Source organism: Hemiscyllium ocellatum, chromosome 10 (assembly GCF_020745735.1).
Source record: "Hemiscyllium ocellatum isolate sHemOce1 chromosome 10, sHemOce1.pat.X.cur, whole genome shotgun sequence".
NCBI classification, from domain to species: Eukaryota; Metazoa; Chordata; class Chondrichthyes; order Orectolobiformes; family Hemiscylliidae; genus Hemiscyllium; species Hemiscyllium ocellatum.
In genome coordinates, this window is record NC_083410.1 from 16534019 (window position 1) to 16552441 (window position 18423).

Here is an 18423-nt window from a genome sequence, read left to right on the forward strand (position 1 = left end):
AAACCCTTCCAATTCATATACTCATTCAGATGCCTTTTAAATGTTGAAATTGTACCAGCCTCCACCACTTCCTCTGACAGCTCATTCCATATACTTACCACCCTCTGCGAGAAAACCTTGCTCCTTCGGTCTCTTATATCTTTCCCCTCTCACCCTAAACCTATGCCCTTTAATTCTGGACTCCCCCTCTCCAGGGAAAAGACTTTATTGATTTATCCTATCCATGTCCCTCATGATTTTATAAACCTATGTATGTTCACCCCTCAGCCTCTGACGCTCCAGGGAAAACAGCCCTAGCCTATTTAGCTTCTCCCTATAGCTCAAATCCTCCAACACTGGCAACATCCTTGTAAATCTTTTCTGAGCCCTTCCAAGTTTCACAACATCTTTCCGATAGGAAGGAGGCCAGAATTGCAGGCAATATTCCAACAGTGCCCTAACCAATGTCCTGTACAGCCACAACATGACCTCCCAACACCTGTACTCAATACTCTGACCAATAAAGGAAAGCATACTAAACGCCTTCTTCACTATCCTATCTACCTGCGACTCCACTTTCAAGGAGCTATGAACCTGCACTTCGAGGTCTCTTTGTTCAGCAACACTCCCTAGGACCTTACTTTTAAGAGTATACGTCCTGCTAAGATTTGCTTTCCCAAAACGCAGCACCTCGCATTTATCTGAATTAAACTCCATCTGCCACTTTTCAGCCCATTGGCCCATGGTCAAGATCCTGTTGTAATCTGAGGTAACCCTCTTCGCTGTCCACTGCACCTCCAATTTTGGTGTCCTCTGCAAACTTACTAACTGTACCTCGTATGGTCACATCCAAATCATTTATGTAAATGACAAAACATAGAGGACCCAACACCGATCCTTGTGGCACTCCACTGGTCACAGGCCTCCAGTGTGAAAAACAACTCTCCACCACCACCCTGTCTTCTACCTTTGAGCAAGTTCTGTATCCAATAATGTGATCATTGCATTTGCCTTCCTCAATACTGACTCAACCTGCAAGTTTACTTTAAGAGAATCCTACACTAGAACTCCCAAGACTCTTTGCACGTCAGATTTCTGAATTTGTTTCCCCATTTAGAAAAGTCTATGCCTCTATTCTTCCTATAAGTAAAAAATGAGGTCTGCAGATGCTGGAGATCACAGCTGCAAATGTGTTGCTGGTCAAAGCACAGCAGGTTAGGCAGCATCTCAGGAATAGAGAATTCGACGTTTCGAGCATAAGCCCTTCATCAGGAATAAGAGAGAGAGCCAAGCAGGCTGAGATAAAAGGTAGGGAGGAGGGACTAGGGGGAGGGGCGATGGAGGTGGGATAGGTGGAAGGAGGTCAGGGTGAGGGTGATAGGCCAGAGTGGGGTGGGGGCGGAGAGGTCAGGAAGAGGATTGCAGGTTAGGAGGGCGGTGCTGAGTTGAGGGAACCGACTGAGACAAGGTGGGGGGAGGGGAAATGAGGAAGCTGGAGAAATCTGAATTCATACCTTGTGGTTGGAGGGTTCCCAGGCGGAAGATGAGGCGCTCCTCCTCCAGCCGTCGTGTAGTTGTGTTCTGCCGGTGGAGGAGTCCAAGGACCTGCATGTCCTCGGTGGAGTGGGAGGGGGCGTTAAAGTGTTGAGCCACGGGGTGATTGGGTTGGTTGGTTCGGGCGGCCCATTTACTCTTATTTTACTCAGCAGTCTCCTGTGCTGGACCTTGTCAAAGGCCTTCTTGAAGTCCAGATAGATAACATTAATTGGCTGTCTTTGGTCTAACTTGTTCAAAGAATTCTAGCAGATTTGTCAGGCATGACTTCCCCTTGATGAAACCAAGCTGACTTTGTTCTATTTTACCATACACTTCCAAGTATTCAGAAATCTCATCCTTCACAATGGACTCCAAACTCTTACCCACAACCGAGGTTAGGCAAATCATCTTGTAATTTTCTGTCTTTTGCCTTACTCCCTTTTTTTTAATGGAGGTGTCATGTTGGTGATTTTCCAGTCCTCTAGGAACCTCCTTGACACTAGCAATTCCTGAAAGATCACCATGAATGCCTCCACTATCTCTTTAGCTGCCTCCTTTAGAACGTTGGGGTGTAGTCCATCTGGTCCAGGTGATTTATCAACCTTCAGGCCATTCAGTTTTTCTAGCATTATTATTTGTAAAATATTATTGGTGGCTTGCCTTAGAGGAATATATTGCAAAGTAACTTTGGAGTTGTTGATATAATAGAAAACAAACAGATAGATTTCTGAAGGAGTTGTACTGAACTAGAAATGTTAATTGTCTCTCTCTTCAAGGATGCTGCCAGACATCTTGAATTTCTCCAGCACTTTGTTTTTATTTCAGATCTCCAGCGTCCATAGACTTTGCTTTTAAACCCTTGCATTTATGTAACAAATCAAAGAACAGGTACTATCTTATATTAAAGCAATACGAATTTTTGTAAACACTGGAAAGGCAGGCATAGAAAAAAATAGTATCAATTTTAGTGTAGAAAGTTGACAATAGAATGTGACTGAAAGACTGCATGTTGACTACTCCAGTTATTTCTTCGTAAATTTAGTTTAGATACAGCAAATCTGGTATGTTCAACTAAAATCTCATTTATACTACATCATGGTGCTGTTATGTTGATGATGTTTAATAGTGAACGCCATTTAGAATTTCTATTCAGTAAGAAACCACGGAGCAGTAAATAATGCCTTAAGTAAACCAAATAATATCACAGCTTGTTGGAAACTGAAATGTCATTTTTAATTTAACTTCAATATTTGTAATAATTCAAATTTTTATTCAAAATGGACAAACGTTACATAGAGTCATAGAGATGTACAGCATGGAAACAGATCTTTTGGTCCAACTTGTTCATGCTGACTAGATATCCCAACTCAATCTAATCCCACCTGCCAGCACCCGGCCCATATCCCTCCAAACCTTTCCAATTCATATACCCATCCAACATGCCTTTTAAATGTTGAAATTGTATCAGCCTCCACCACATCATCTGACAGTTCATTCCATACATGTACCACCCTCTGTGTGAAAAAGTTGCTCCTTAGGTCTCTTTTATATCTTTCCCCTCTCACCCTAAACCTATGCCCTCTAATTCTGGACTCCCCCTCTCCAGGGAAAAGACTCTAACTATTTATCCTACCCATGCCCCTCATGATTTTATAAACCTATATATATTCACCCCTCAGCCTCCAACGCATCAGGGAAAACAGCCCTAGCCTATTCAACTTCTCCCTATAGCTCAAATCCTCCAACCCTAGCAACATCCTTGTAAATCTTTTCTGAACCTTTTCAAATTTCACAACATCTTTCTGATAGGAAGGAGACCAGAATTGCATGCCATATTCCAACAGTGGCCTGACCAATGTCCTGTACAGCCGCAACATGACCTCCCAACTCCTGTACTCAATACTCTGACAAATAAAGGAAAGCATACCAAACGCTTTACTATCTTCTTTACTATCCTATCTACCTGCCACTCCACTTTCAACTCTTTAATATTGGTTGCCACATACTAGTAACACAAAGGACTGTTTTCATGTGTATATTTGCTAATACTTCTAGTATTCATAAGTTTCCAGAAAACAACCAGAAAAGGTAAAACCACAAGGGCAACTTCTGCTGCTAAAGAATGACAGTACCAAGTTAGAAAACTAATGTGGATCCAGCAAAACATTTTAGTTCTCTGTCTAATTTATAAACAGGTGACATATCACAGACTACAATTTCAAAGGAAAAGAAAAATAGGGCTTATGAATTAACACAGTGCATGAGAAAAGTTAACAATATAAACTTAAATATCTTAAATGGAGGATGTAAAACTGCTATATTGGATTACAGAATGAACAAACATTAGTGACTAATGTAAAGAGATTGCTTAAAGGTTTTCTTTATTGGTTGGTGGTGTGTTACATTTCATTCAGTATTCAAGTTGCTGTGATAACAAACACTGATGGTTACATAAAGGGTGATCAGAAGCAAAGTCGGCTGCCTAAAGTAGGGATATAACCAATGACTATGGGAGAGTATTGAATAATTACCTCCATATTTATGGTAGAAAAGGAGGATAGTTTGGTGTAAGTCCCAAGGAATTAATAGTGGATTAGGGACAGGGATGAAATAAAGTGAATGTAAGCAAAACAGGGGTAATAACGAAATTAATGGAAATAAGTGGTGACAAATCCCCAGGACCTGACAGTTTCTGTCCAAGGGTGTTAAGGAAGTCAGGGAGCACATTGAGGACACCCTAACTCCAATCTTTTGGAGTTCCCTGGATTCATGACTGGTAGATCATGCCTGACAAATTCCATTTTTTGAACGAGGTGACTCAGGTAGTGAACAGTGGAATGTCTGTGGATGTTGTTCATATGAATTTCCAGAAGGCATTTCATAACATCCCATATATGAAACTAAGGTAGAAGCCCATGGAATTGAGAGCAAAGTACTGATGTAGCTGGGAAATTGGTTTGAGTAGTGAGTGGCTGGTGACAGTAGGATAATGGATAGATACTCAAATTGCCAGGAGGTGATCAGTGGTGTCCCCCGGATCCATGCTAAAGCCTTAGTTATTCACATTATTTATTACAACTCAGATAATAGCAGAAAATCATATCCAAAGTTAGGCAGCACTGTAGATGATTGTCCCTTTGTCATTTTTAGATTAGATTTACAGTGTGGAAACAGGCCCTTCGGCCCAACAAGTCCACACCGACCCACCGAAGCGCAACCCACCCATGCCCCTACATTTACCCCTTACCTAACACTACGGGCAATTTAGCTTGACCAATTCACCTGACCCGCACATCTTTGTGACTGTGGGAGGGAACCGGAGCACCCGGAGGAAACCCACGCAGACACGGGGAGAACGTGCAAACTCCACACAGTCAGTCGCCTGAGTCGGGAATTGAACCCGGGTCTACAGGCGCTGTGAGGCAGCAGTGCTAACCACTGTGCCACCGTGCCGCCTGAATGGGCATAACTGCACCAGACAGAGTTCTTTGTAAGCAAGTGTAAGATGTATCAATTTTGGATTGAGAAAGGATAGATAAGGGTACTTTCTGGATGATATGAAGTTAAATACAGTCCGAGAGACTTGGGGTTCAGGTGCAGATATCTTTAAAATGACATGATCTGGTGCAGAAAATAATCAAGAAAGCTAATGGTATGCTGGGCGTTGTATCTAGAGGACTAGAGTACAAGGATGCACAAGTTATACTGCACTGATATATAACCCCAGTTCGAACCCACTTGGAGTACTGTGAACAAATTTGGGCACCACACTTGGGAAGGATATAATGGTCTTGGAGGGAGTAAAATGTAGGTTTACAAGAATGAGTTAAGGATTTCAGGGATTATTTTATGAGAAGAGATTATATAAATTAGCCTGTTTTCTCCAGAATTTAGAGGTTAAATGGTGATCTAATCTAAGTCTTCAAGATATTAACAAGAAAAGACAGGGCAGAAGCAGAAAAACTTTTTCCGCTGATTGGCAATTCTAGAACTGGGGTACAATCTGATAATTAAGTCCTGTTCAGGAGTGATGTGACCATGCATTTCTACACAAAAAAGGTGGCAGATGTTTGGAACACTCTTCCATAAATGGCAGTGATGGATGCCTGATCAGTTAATTTTAAATCTAAGATATAATTTTTTGTCATGCAAAGGTATTAAGGGATATTGACCAAAGGCAGGTTTATGGACCTCGGCGTCAGATCAGCCATGATCTCATTGAATACCCTACTCCTATTCCAATGTAGTCTACAGCAATGCATTGTGATGGTAGGGGCTGCAATATTCTTTCCATCATGTGGCTGACCAGGAACATCTCAGTGATCCTAGTAACTGCTATTGCCATGTATTGGAAGAGTACACAAGTTGATGCTCAATCTGTTTGATCATGTTACATGTTCCAAATGCATCTTCCTTGGTCATCAGCATGAAATGTACTCTAAGTCCCAAGGTTCTTGCTCAAGCAGGAATGCTGCCCATTGTGCCACATGACCTCCCATTGTTGGGTATAGGGTAGATGTTCAGTTATAACCTTATATGTATGAATGCCTTTTTGTTTCAATAACACGCTTACGTTTGTTGCCAACATGTCTTTGGTCACTTGATCTGAATTTCTTACCTTTTGATGTCCATCTCCCTCATTTTCCAACCCAAAAAATACTCAAGTTATTCCAGTGTAATGAGAAATTTCACTTCTGAAATTGCTGAGGTTGATGGAACAAAATATGCCCTGTGCATTCTAGTTCAATCACTGTTCGTCAACAGTCAACCTGTTTATATGGTGTCTTTAATGCAGGGAAATGTCCAAAACTCTCTTACGGAAGTGTAATTAATAAATTCTACTTATTGGGGTCCAGTGTATATCCTGACATCTAAATTGTTCTTGTGTTTTTTTGAGACATAATGGATGGAAATGTCTAAGTTCCACAAAACTCATTTTACCAGCAGGATAGATAGCTCAGCGTTATCCCAATGAATGGTATATCATAAGGACTCCTTAGTTCTCCTCTGAGAAACAATGATGTTGTTCCGTCTTGTGCAATCTGCCAAGCCAATCAGCTTCCCAAACACCTGGATGGAAGGACACATGGGCCTCAGGTTCTGACATGTTCTTAGGTTTAGCCTGTGAGACATGAGTTTTCTGTCTGCCTAGCCCGAACTTTCATATTTAGTGTGGCAAGCTACCCCCTTCTCTAGCTCCTCTCATGTTCAGTTCAGGTGTGAGAAGCCTCAAGAATCACATGGTGTAATGATTATTGTTCTCCCTCCTGATTTTGCATTGCTCAAAACCAAAACTGCAATCCTGATCGTTTTGTTTTATAGTCGAAGTAACATGCTTTTAGATAAAGTCCAGGTAACATTTTCTCCTTAGAATTTCAACCAACCACACATCATAACACACTCCAAACTTCTGCCAATTTATATACATTTTAATACAATTCACTAATTAGCTCACATCTGTTGACTTGTTATCTCTAATTTCTGGAAAGCTAGGATCTTTTAAGCAGAATTAGATATGAACATTCTTTCCCAAGCTGTCTGTCTATAATGCTCCTTCATTTCCATGTGATTTCATGATTAAATGGACAAATAGGTTCCTACTTCCGTGAACCCTATATAATCAAAATATTCAAGGCAAACTCTGGTCATAACCTTTGTGGTCATCAATCCTCAAACTTTTAGTTCTCAAATTTAGGTGGCATCACAGTGATGGGCCTTCATCAGGGTGTCATGTACAATTGTGAATGAGCAATTTTCATCCCAGAATTTCATCTTGTGTGTAATATTCTCCAAGAATGTATGAAGGTAAAGAGGCAATCTCCCTCCGTCACCTTTATCAGCAAACAGTCTTGTTATTCCAAGCTGGTATGCCTTAATTGCAAGATTTCTGAAATGAGTAGTTGTTTGCTTTGCTCTCTTCTGCCCACTTTCTGGCCTTTTAACCAGGAGTGGTATGAATAACTGGCTCACTAAATGACTCAGCTGCGAACAATGTGACCAAACTAGTGCGGCTGCTAATCTGTGTTTACGACCATGGAACTACCTGCATGGAAACATTGCTTCTAGTTTTTTAAAACTATTTCCAGAAAGTTGAGCATTGCTACCAAAGGCTTTCATTATCTTGGAACAGAATAACCATTCATCTGAAAGAAGTTTCATGTGTTTCTTGTATTTTCAAAAAATGCATCAAAATCTCTGAGAACAGTTCATTTTACATCCTCGTAACCCATACATGATTGGCAGAGATGTCAAGGAAACACCACGCAACCCACAAACAAATATCAGCATATTGTCTTCTTTCTGATGAGGTTGTGATGCTTGACATATTCAACAATAAGGGGTTGGCCATTTCAACCTGAAATTAGATATTTCTTCGTTCAGATGGTTATAAGAACCTTTGGAATTCTACATACCAAGAGACTTATAAATGTTTGGTTGTTAGGTCTATTCAGAACTGTTTGATTTTTTTTTCAGTCAGGGTTTGGAAAGGAATGTGGTGTTGAAGTAAATCACTGGCCATTGTCTTAAGGACCAGCAGAATGAGCTTGGGAGATCATATACCCTGCTTCTGCTTCTGTTATCAAGTTGTTTCAATTGTTTGTACAGCTGCTTTAATTATTTGTATAACTCTTTACAGTACCAGTTATCATAAACTAATCATGTCAAAAAACATGTTGTTTTTGAATGGCTTCAGTGTGTTCATGGAGTCTAATGATGCTTTCAAAGTTCCAATTAGTTCTAGCTTCCCAAACTGAAACTGAATTGCATTAATAAATAACAATGGATGAACGTGGCAAACAAAAGATAAACCTGTGAAAATTCTGTATTTTCTGAAGAAAGTTTTACAGTAAACAGTGAGAAAGAGACAGGAGAGTGTTGTATCCATTAAAGTAAAATTAGGAGTGTATGTTGCATGGCTATGGTTTTAAACGATCAATCAACGTATATTAGCCTGGGCTCTTTACACTTCTACTTCATTTGGGTCCAAGCGGGGAGCTGGGGCATTCCTCCTGATAGAGAGCTAAAAGTGACATTACTTATCAGTGTCTGTTCATTTCCCTCATCGCAAAAGTTAAAACGGTGCAAGAGGTACAATTCATGCTACCCTCTCAAGTGTAAAAATGGAGAATCAAATGATGTGTGCTGCCACTGGAGGTCAATGGATCCTGGCGAAACAAAATGAAATTTACAAATTAAACTGACAAACTCTAAAATATTACATTACAAGATGTAGGATTGTGGCAATGATACCTCAACCTTGCCTTAGCAGTAAATACTGATGAAGGCCAAACACTTCTCTATGCAAAGACAGAGAAGATTTGTTGGGCATGTCAATCCCAGATACAATTGTGAATTTACACACCATTAAATGCACCAACATTTTTGTAGGCAAATTCTGGAATGATGCATATTTCTACCAGATTTATGTTCAGGGAAAATATCATTGTAGTTTCCATCACAACCAAGGCCATAGCTATTGAGAGTTGGAAAAGCATTAGAATCAACAAATGCTGGAACTGGGTACAACATCTTTACTTGGCCGCGCGCCATAATTTCTTCTTTACTGTTAGTCACCATCAGGAATTCAAGAAGGCCCAACTCCTTGGGAAGTGGGAAATGCACTACCTTATGATCAAATAATTAATTACATTTTTTCCTGATTTATTTGATTTACCTTCAAGAAAACAGCAAGAAGTTTTTTTTAGATTACTTACAGTGTGGAAACAGGCCCTTCGGCCCAACAAGTCCACACTGACCGACCAAAGCGCAACCCACCCATACCCCTACATTTACCCCTTACCTAACACTACGGGCAATTTAGCATGGCCAATTCACCTGACCCACACATCTTTGGACTGTGGGAGGAAACTGGAGCAAACCCACGCAGACACAGGGAGAACGTGCAAACTCCACACAGTCAGTCGCCTGAGTCGGGAATTGAACCTGGGTCTCAGGCGCTGTGAGGCAGCAGTGCTAACCACTGTGCCACCGTGCCGCCCATGAATACAATCCACAGCCTTAACGTAATTCTCAGAATCTTGCAGAATTGTTTCACAATATTTGAAGCATGACCTAATTGGAACATAGGACTTGGGAGCGAGAATTGGCCTTTCCAGCCTTTCAACCTGCTTTGCCATTCAATTGGTCATGGCTGATCTGATTGTGGCTTCAGCTTCAGTTTTCTGTATGCCATTCCCCAATAACCTTTGACTGTCTTGTCTATGAAAAATGTATCTAACTCAGCCTTAAAGAAATTAAATGTCTCTGCTTCTACTGTTTTCTTGGGAAAAAAATTCCATAAGCTACTGACCCACCAAGCGTTTAAAGAAACTCTTCCTTCTTGAAAATGAGATATAAATATTTAGTACATGATGGCTGTGCTGATTTAGGAGATGGATAGTATAATGTGCTCTTTAATAGTTACTTCTGGACAGCAGCTCAGTTTAATGTTGAATGTGAAGAATTGCATTTCTCCCAAAGTGTAGCTCTCATTCAGTATGTGTTAAGGTTTTGGCATGAGTTTAAACTCACTGTTCCTTTGTTATGTTGTGTGTGAAGAGGTTGGAGCTAATTGTTATGCAACTATATATCTTGAGATGTCACCTTGACTGTCATACTGCAGTCATGTGCTGAGTAACAATGTATTTGTCCACCAATCCACAAGTCATACGGAGAGCTGAACAAAATATGTTTGGTGAAGTTCCAGTGTTTTTGATTCCGCAAATGTAATTATTTTGAACTGTGAGAACCAAACGATTACGAATGTAGGTTTGCTTGCTGGAAGGTTCATTTCCAGACGTTTCATCACCCTACTAGGTAACATCTTCAGTGGGCCTCCAGGCAAAGCATTGAACATGATTCCTGCTTTCTATTTATATGTTTGGGTTTCGTTGGGTTGGTGATGTCATTTCCTGTAGTGATGTCATTTCCTGTTCTTTTTCTCAGTGGGTGGTAAATGAGATCCAAGTCAATGAGTTTTTGATAGAGATCCGGTTGGAATGCTATGCTTCTAGGAATTCTCATGCGTGTTTCTGTTTGGCTTGTCCTAGGATGGATGTGTTGTCTCAGTTGAAGTGAGACAGGGTCATGTCATTTTGAGGCTAGTTAGTGTTCATGTATCCTCGTGGCTAGTTTTCTGCCTGTTTGTCCAAGGTAGTGTTTGTTACAGTTCTTGCGCAGTTCTTGCAACCGAAACAAGTAGACAAAGCACGTCCAGAAACCCTAGCCACTCTCTCCTACACCAAAGACCTCTTGGAAATGACTGTCAGACTACTCAGACCCCCTTGACATCATGGTAGCCCACAAACTCACCAACACACTAAAATAACAGCTAATGAACTTGAAAGACCCTATACAGACAACAAGCAAAACTAATGTCATTTACAAAATACCATGCAAGAACTGTAACAAACACTACGTTGGACAAGCAGGCAGGAAACTAGCCACCAGGATACATGAACACCAACTAGCCACAAACGACATGACTCTTTCTCGCTAATATCCTTACACATAGAGAAGGAAGGACACCACTTCGACTGGGACAACACATCCATCCTAGGACAAGCCAAACAGAGACACGCACGAGAATTCCTAGAATCATGGCATTCCAATTGGAACTCTACCAACAAATACATCGTGTTAGACCCCATCTACCATTCCCTAAGAAAAAGAACAGGAAATGATATCACCACATGAAATAACATCACCAAACCAAAGAAACCCATACATATAAATAGAAAGCAGGAAACATATACAGTGCTTTGCCTGGAGGCCCACTGAAGATGTTACCTAGTCGGGTAGAAACGTCTGGAAATGAACCTTCTAGCTCAGCAAGCCATCTTACATCCAGAACCTCAACCTGAGCTACAAATCTTCTCAAAACTTGCTATTACATAAAACTTTTTGACTCACTGGTAAGAATGCCATCAACTGAGCTGAAGTGACACAAAGGCTTAAATAGACTGACGTAGAGTTGCCAATGTTGGACTGGGGTGGACAAAGATAAAAGTCACACAACACCAGGTTATAATCCAACAGGTTAATTTGGAAGTACAAGCTTTTGGATCACTGCTCCTTTGTCAGGTAGGTCGTGGGGCAGAATCATAGGATACAGACTTTATAGTAAAAGACCAAAGTGTCATTCAACCGATGCGATGTTTTGAACAAACCTAGATTGCTGTTACGTCTTTAATTACTTAGAATGGGATTGCTGGTTTGATTCATTAATATGTAAATTCCAGAACTTCTCTCAAGTCATGTTCCCAAGATAACTTAAGATTTTATAAAAAAAAAAGTGACATCTCAGCTCAGACAATGCATTAAAGATGTGAGGTTAGAATCTGTCTATATCCCAACCTAGAGTTGGGATATAGAATCTGACTGATTCTATTTCCAAAGTAGGAATTTATAAAATATCACATGGATTGACTGTCTGCAAATTGTGTGCTTTTTGAACAAAATACAATGTATCTGCAAGTACAAATCTGCAAATGCAAAAACAGCCATCCCCTACGGACAAGCCCTATGCATGGACAGGATCTGTTCAGATGAGGAGGAATGCGATGGACAACTGATGGTGCTGAAGAATGCCCTCATAAGAATAGGATACGATGCTCAAAGCATTGATCGCCAGTTCCAACATGCCACAGCGAGAAACTGTAATGACCTCCTCAGGAGACAGACATGGGATTCAGCCAAGTCACATGAGTACCTGCTGAGCACTTGGTGGCTGGTGTCCCCACGTGTAATGATAGCATCCATGTTGACACTTTGCCACATCTTGCAATGGTTGCCATGACAGGGTTATATGGCGTTGTGGTTGATGTTGTCCTGAAGGCTGGGCAGTATGCTGCGAACAATGGTCTGTTTAAGGTTTGGTGGTTGTTCAAAGGGGAGAAGTGAAGGCATCAGGAAGATCTTGGCGAGGTGCTCATCCTCATTGATAATGTGTTGCAGGTTGTGAAGAATATGGTGCAGTTTCTCTGCTCCCAGGAAGTACTTGACAAGAAAGGGTACACTATCGGTTGTCTATCTCATACTCTGCAGGCAAGGATTCCACGAGGCATGATACAATGGCAAGACCAAGCAGACACTATGACAATGGATGAATGGACACCATGCAACAATCACCAGACAGGGATGTTCCCTCCCAGTCGGGGAATACTTCAGTGGTCAAAGACATTTGGCTTTGGATCTTTGGGTAACCGTTCTCCAAGAACTGACTTCGGAATACACAACAATGCAGAGTCACCAAGCAGAGGCTGATAGCCAAGTTTGGTACCCATGAGGATAGCCTCAACCAGGATTTTGGGTTCATGTCACACTACAGGTGACCCCACTACACTAAACACTCACACAGACCCTCTCTTATACACATGCTCACACACACACACACCCCCCGCACTCACACTCGCACTCGCACACATACCCTCTGACAGGCATATACTCCGTCACACTCTCAGACACACTCTATCAAGCACGCACACACTCTCACACACACGCATACACACACTCCCCCTCTCTCTCTTTCACACACACATAAGTCTATGAGTGAATTTGCACTTGCAGATACATTCAATTTTGTTCAAAAAGCACACAATCTGTAGACAGTCAGTCCAGGTGGCATTTTATAAATTCCTACTTTGGAAATAGAACCAGTCTGACGCCAATTTGAGATACAGACAGACTCTATCCTCACATCTTTAATACATTGTCTGAGCTAAGATATCACTTTTTTAATAAAAACTTAGGTTATCGTGGGAATGTGACTTGAAAGTAACATATTAATGAACCAAAAGCGGCATTCTAAGAGATTAAAGACTTAACACCAATCTAGGTTTATTCAATACATTGTGTTAGGTGTGTGACACTTTGATTTTTTACTATAAATTCTGCGTCCTATGAGCCTGCCCCACTAGCTACCTGATGAAGGAGCAGCGCTCTGAAAGCTTGTCCTTTCAAATTAACCTGTTGGACGATAACCTGTGTTGTGTGATTTTTAACTTTAAATAGACTGGACTGTACAACGGGGAAAAGAAGTGACTGCATGCTTTCTCAAAGATTTAAGATATTCCAGACTAATGGTGACACAGTGGTTGCACTGCTGCCTCACAGTGCCAGAGACCTGGGTTCAATTCCCACCTTGGGTGACTGACTGTGTGGAGTTTGCACATTCCCTGTGTGGGTTTCCTCCCACAGTCCAAAAATATGTGCAGGTTAGGTGAATTGGCCATGCTAATTTGCCTGTAGTGTTAGGTGTAGGGGAATGGGTCTGGGTGTGTTGTGGACTTGTTGGGCTGAAGGGCCTGTTTCCACACTGTAAGTAATCTATTTATTGCAAATCATTTCATGCCCAAACTTTGTTGGGCTGATAGCAATACTGGGCATGGTACTGTCACTGGCATGATCATGAATTAGCCACCTCTGCTAGAACTGGGAGGCCTTATAGCACAGTGGATTGTGTCTATGCCTCTGGGCCTGAAGCTTCAGGTTTGAGTTAAAAAACACACAACACCAGGTTATAGTCCAACAGGTTTAATTGGAAGCACACTAGCTTGGTTTGAGTGCTGCTTTAGGACTTTATGGTTGATCATGTCTATTATGTTTCTTACAAATGGTAAGATCAGCAGAATCTTCTGGTTGGCATAGCTCGATGTTGAGTAGACCCTGTAAGAAATGGGAAAGTGTGTTGTGTTTGCTGATATAGAAAAGTAAGAGTGTGTATGTGTAGAAAAGGGGCACAGGGAAAAATATCAGCTAGGCAAGCATTAGGGAAATGTATCTTTATCTTTAATGTATAATTGTGGATAATTGAATACTAACTTATTGCAGAATTATTAAAGCAAATAATTTATTTCATCATAATGTTTTAAATAATTTAGTCTCAGCAAAATAGCTGAGATAGCTGAAACGCATAAACTAGGCAAGAAAAGATACATTTCAAAACGTATGTTCAGGAATGGAATGTACCTATAAACAATGGAAGATGTTACGAGCAAAGTAAAAGAACATCAAGATACAAGTTTAGCCTTATGTCAGCACTGACACAGGGAAAGGTTGCCAACTTGGAGAAAAGGGGGCAATAAGACAATAAGAAAGATTGGGTAATGTAAGAGTCTGGAGAGGTGACCTCACGTAGCTCAAAAGTATAACTGTGTACTAGTTTGAATGTTCATTGCTCATTTGCTTCTGCATTTGATGCTCTTTCTTGAAAGATCGTAGAATAAATTGTCTTTTTTCCAGTTTTGGTGGTCTCGTCTAAATTAATTGAAATTTATTTCGAACAGACCCCTCAAAATTTAGCCTCTGATGATAGGCATTCATGTCTTGTGGGTGGTGATGGTTATGGAAACGGACACAAAAGAGATATTTGAGGTACGGGAAGCAAATAGGTGCTAAAACTGGTCAAAAATGTCCATACTGAAATAGAGGGCAAAAAACATAAACAATTTATCTTGTTTAGACAAAACGGGTAAATTGAGTTAAGGCACGAGATTAACCTTGATCTTGTTGAGTGGCCGAACAAGCTCAAACAATCGAAATCTCGCTGCGATTTCCTATCTGTAACACAATGAAGAGGAGACCAACATACTGCTCCTTGGATGCTGCCTGAACTGCTGTGCTCTTCCAGCACCACTAACCCAGAATCTGGTTTCCAGCATCTGCAGTCATTGTTTTTACCAAGTGTGGGTCGGAGTCACGCTGCTCCTCTCTCCCTTTTCCGACAGAGGGTAGCATCGGTGGAGACGGCCGCCACCCCTTCGGTCTCTCGGTGTTCGAACAATGCCACACAGGTGGTGAGAACTCTTTTGGCCGTTACCTTCACCAGGCTGTGAATGCGCGGGCTCGAGCTCGCTCGCTCGCTGCTTGGTTGATGACCCGGATGCTCAGTGCGCGAGCGGGAGAGAGAGGCACCAGAGGCGGTCTCCTCGAGCGCGCCGGTGGGAGAGCAGAGGCGAGGACTGCGCGCGTCCCCTTTTCCTTCCTCATTAACGGCTCGGCGTTCGGAGAGCGGCTCGTGCGGGGTCCGTTGGAGGGGAGGGCGGATTGAGCTAGAGGTGGCTGGGCGGGCGATGGAGACGGGGTGTAGGTGTTCGCCTGTCGCCGCTTCCACCATCATCGCGGGGTGAGAGACTTGTTTTTATATATTTCTTTCCGGTGAGTGGCATGGTTACTGTTTTTATTTTTTTTGTGTGTGAGTTGTGTGGGGGGAAAGAAAGATGTAATTAGAGACGACATTTCTACCTCACCGTGTCAGGGTCGGCCTGTGCGCAAGGAGCTCAGTCAGATTCCTGTCGACGGCCGATGTTCTAGCCCCTGTCTTTCTCTGTGTGTTGTGATGTGAACGTTGTCAGCAGGCAGCTACTGTAATCCGATGAGATTCCTACAGCCACAGCAAATGGAGCCATTTATGGGTGCAATTCTTATTTTTCTGCAAATATGGTTTAATTGAATCTGACCGTGTGTGTGTGTGCCCCTGTTCCTCGACTTCTCACCCAGTTAGACCCAAAGCTACAGGCTTAAATCCCAAATCTTTCCGCTGTCAACACGACGATTCTGGGATTTGAGCGCAGAAATCCCAGGCTGACATTCCGGTGTGGTGCTGAGGGCAGTGCTGCACGGTGCGATTTGACGGAGGAGGAGGAGGAGGACGGGGCCTTACTCCGATCTTGATGAACGCTGGCAGTGATCGAAAGAAGAGCAGGAGTGTCATCCCTGTGCCTGAGCCAATATTCATCCTTCGGTCAACATGCTACCCCCCCTTCCCCCCCAAAACAACACACCATTCGGTCACGATCGCATTGATGTTTGTGGGAAAATTGCTGTGCATAAATTAGCTGCTGTGTTTCTTGCATTGCATCGGTGACTGCGCGTCGAAGAAAAAAAAACACTTCTTTGGTCTTTTTAATCTATTTTTCTTATCAACTTGTTGAGAGACGTTATTACACATCTCTGGAGCAGCTGGGACGTGACTATAGGCTCCCGATTCAGGGACGCTGCCGCTGCACCACAAGAGGGTCACCTTTAAATGGTCGTGAAAAGCATTATGTAAAGATAAGGTTCTTTTTTTCCACCTCAATTCTGCATCACCAAGCATATCGTATAAGCTTTCGGAGCTCTGCTTCATATTCAGGAGCGTTCCGAAAGCGTGTACTTTCCGAAGGGTCTCTTTCCATGCTGTACATCTCTATGACTCTAAATAACGGCGGCACTATTGCTTCACTGTGCCTAGGGACCCAGGTTCGATTCTAGCCTCAGATTCTAGTCTGTGGGGTTTCCTCCTGCAATCCAAAGATGGGCACATTAGGTGAATTGGCCATGTTAAATTGCCCATAGTGTTCAGGGATAGAGCATAGAATATAGAACATTACAGCGCAGCACAGGCCCTTCGGCCCTCCATATTGCGCCGACCAGTGGAACCAATCTGAAGCCCATCTATCCTTCGCTATTCCATTTTCATCCATATGTTTATCCAGTGATCATTTAAACGCCCTTAAAGTTGGCGAGTCTACTATTGTTGCAGGCAGGGCGTTCCATGCCCCTGCTACTCTCTGATGTGTAGGTTAGTTGCATTAATCGGGGTAAATGTGGAGTAATAGGGTAGGGGAAGGGGTCTGGATGGGTTACTCTTCAGCGGGTCAGTGTGGACTTGTGCCAAATGGCCTGTTTCCACATGGGTTTACATGAAACCTGTTGGGCTATAACTGGATGTTGTGTGATTTTTAACTTTGCTGAAAATGTGTTGCTGGTTAAAGCACAGCAGGTTAGGCAGCATCCAAGGAATAGGAAATTCGACGTTTCGGGCATAAGCCCTTCATCAGGGCTTATGCCCGAAACGTCGAATTTCCTATTCCTTGGATGCTGCCTAACCTGCTGTGCTTTAACCAGCAACACATTTTCAGCTCTGATCTCCAGCATCTGCAGACCTCATTTTTTACCCGATGATTTTTAACTTTGCCACCCATCCCAATCCAACACTGACATCACCACATCACTCATTTCGTATGGCAGCCTGGATGGGTTCTATCCTCTAGCAAAACAATTTTAATGCATCTGTCGGCCTTTGGTTTGATTTAACAGTTATAACATTCAAAAGGTATTTGGATGGGTATATGAATAGGAACGGTTTAGACAAATGGGCCAAATGCTGGCGAACAGAAAATATTTAATTTAGGATATCTGGTTGACCTGGATGAGTTGGACTGAAGGGTCTGTTTCCATGCTATGCAGCTCTAAAACTCTCTAACAGGTTTTTCCCCCAGGCAATTTTTTGTTTGTTATTTTATGCCTCAGATGTTACTGTTGTAGCTTCTCACTTTCAGGAGTTTGCTCGTGTATTTACCCAGTTTTTGCTATTGTCTGGTTAATCAAAGATGCTTGTAAGTGTTATTCTAACGACCAGAATTCTGTTCATTGCCCACTCTTGATTCTTTGGTTACCTATGATTGCACTCTGACATCCAATATTGAATGAGTGGAATTTACTTCCAGTTGTATAATGGAAAAACTAACATCATTGCGGTGACATAATAACATTAGTAGTTTAGTATTTAACTCTGGTACATAGTTTCGAATTCAACCATGGCAGGTGGTGATGATAGAATTTAATAAAAGTCTAGAGTGAAAAGAAAGCTAACCTTATGGTGACTATGTAACCACTGGTGATTATTGGAAAGGCCCATCTGGTTCATTCGTGTCACAGACTCATACAGCATGGAAACAGATGCTTCAGTCCAACCAGTCCATGCCAACCAAATTTCCCAAACTAAAAAGTCCCATTTGCTTGTGTTTGGCCCATATCCCTCCAAACATTTCTTATTCATGGACTTATCTAAATGTCTTTTGAATGTTGTAACTGTACCTGCATCTAGCACTTCCCCTGACAGCTCATTCTACATACAAACCACCC

General features: G+C 42.0%; 1 protein-coding gene across 3 annotated transcripts in view; it reads left to right on the plus strand.

The window, feature by feature from the left end:
- The first annotated feature begins 15339 nt into the window (after positions 1-15339).
- Positions 15340-18423, plus strand: part of cnsta (consortin, connexin sorting protein a) — a 91334-nt gene continuing 88250 nt past the window's right edge. For 2 of the 3 annotated variants that reach the window (XM_060830812.1, XM_060830810.1), the window contains exon 1: positions 15340-15672. The gene's annotated coding sequence lies outside the window, so the exon portion shown is untranslated. The remainder of the gene's footprint in view (positions 15673-18423) is intronic. The other variant, XM_060830811.1, reaches the window with a different exon arrangement.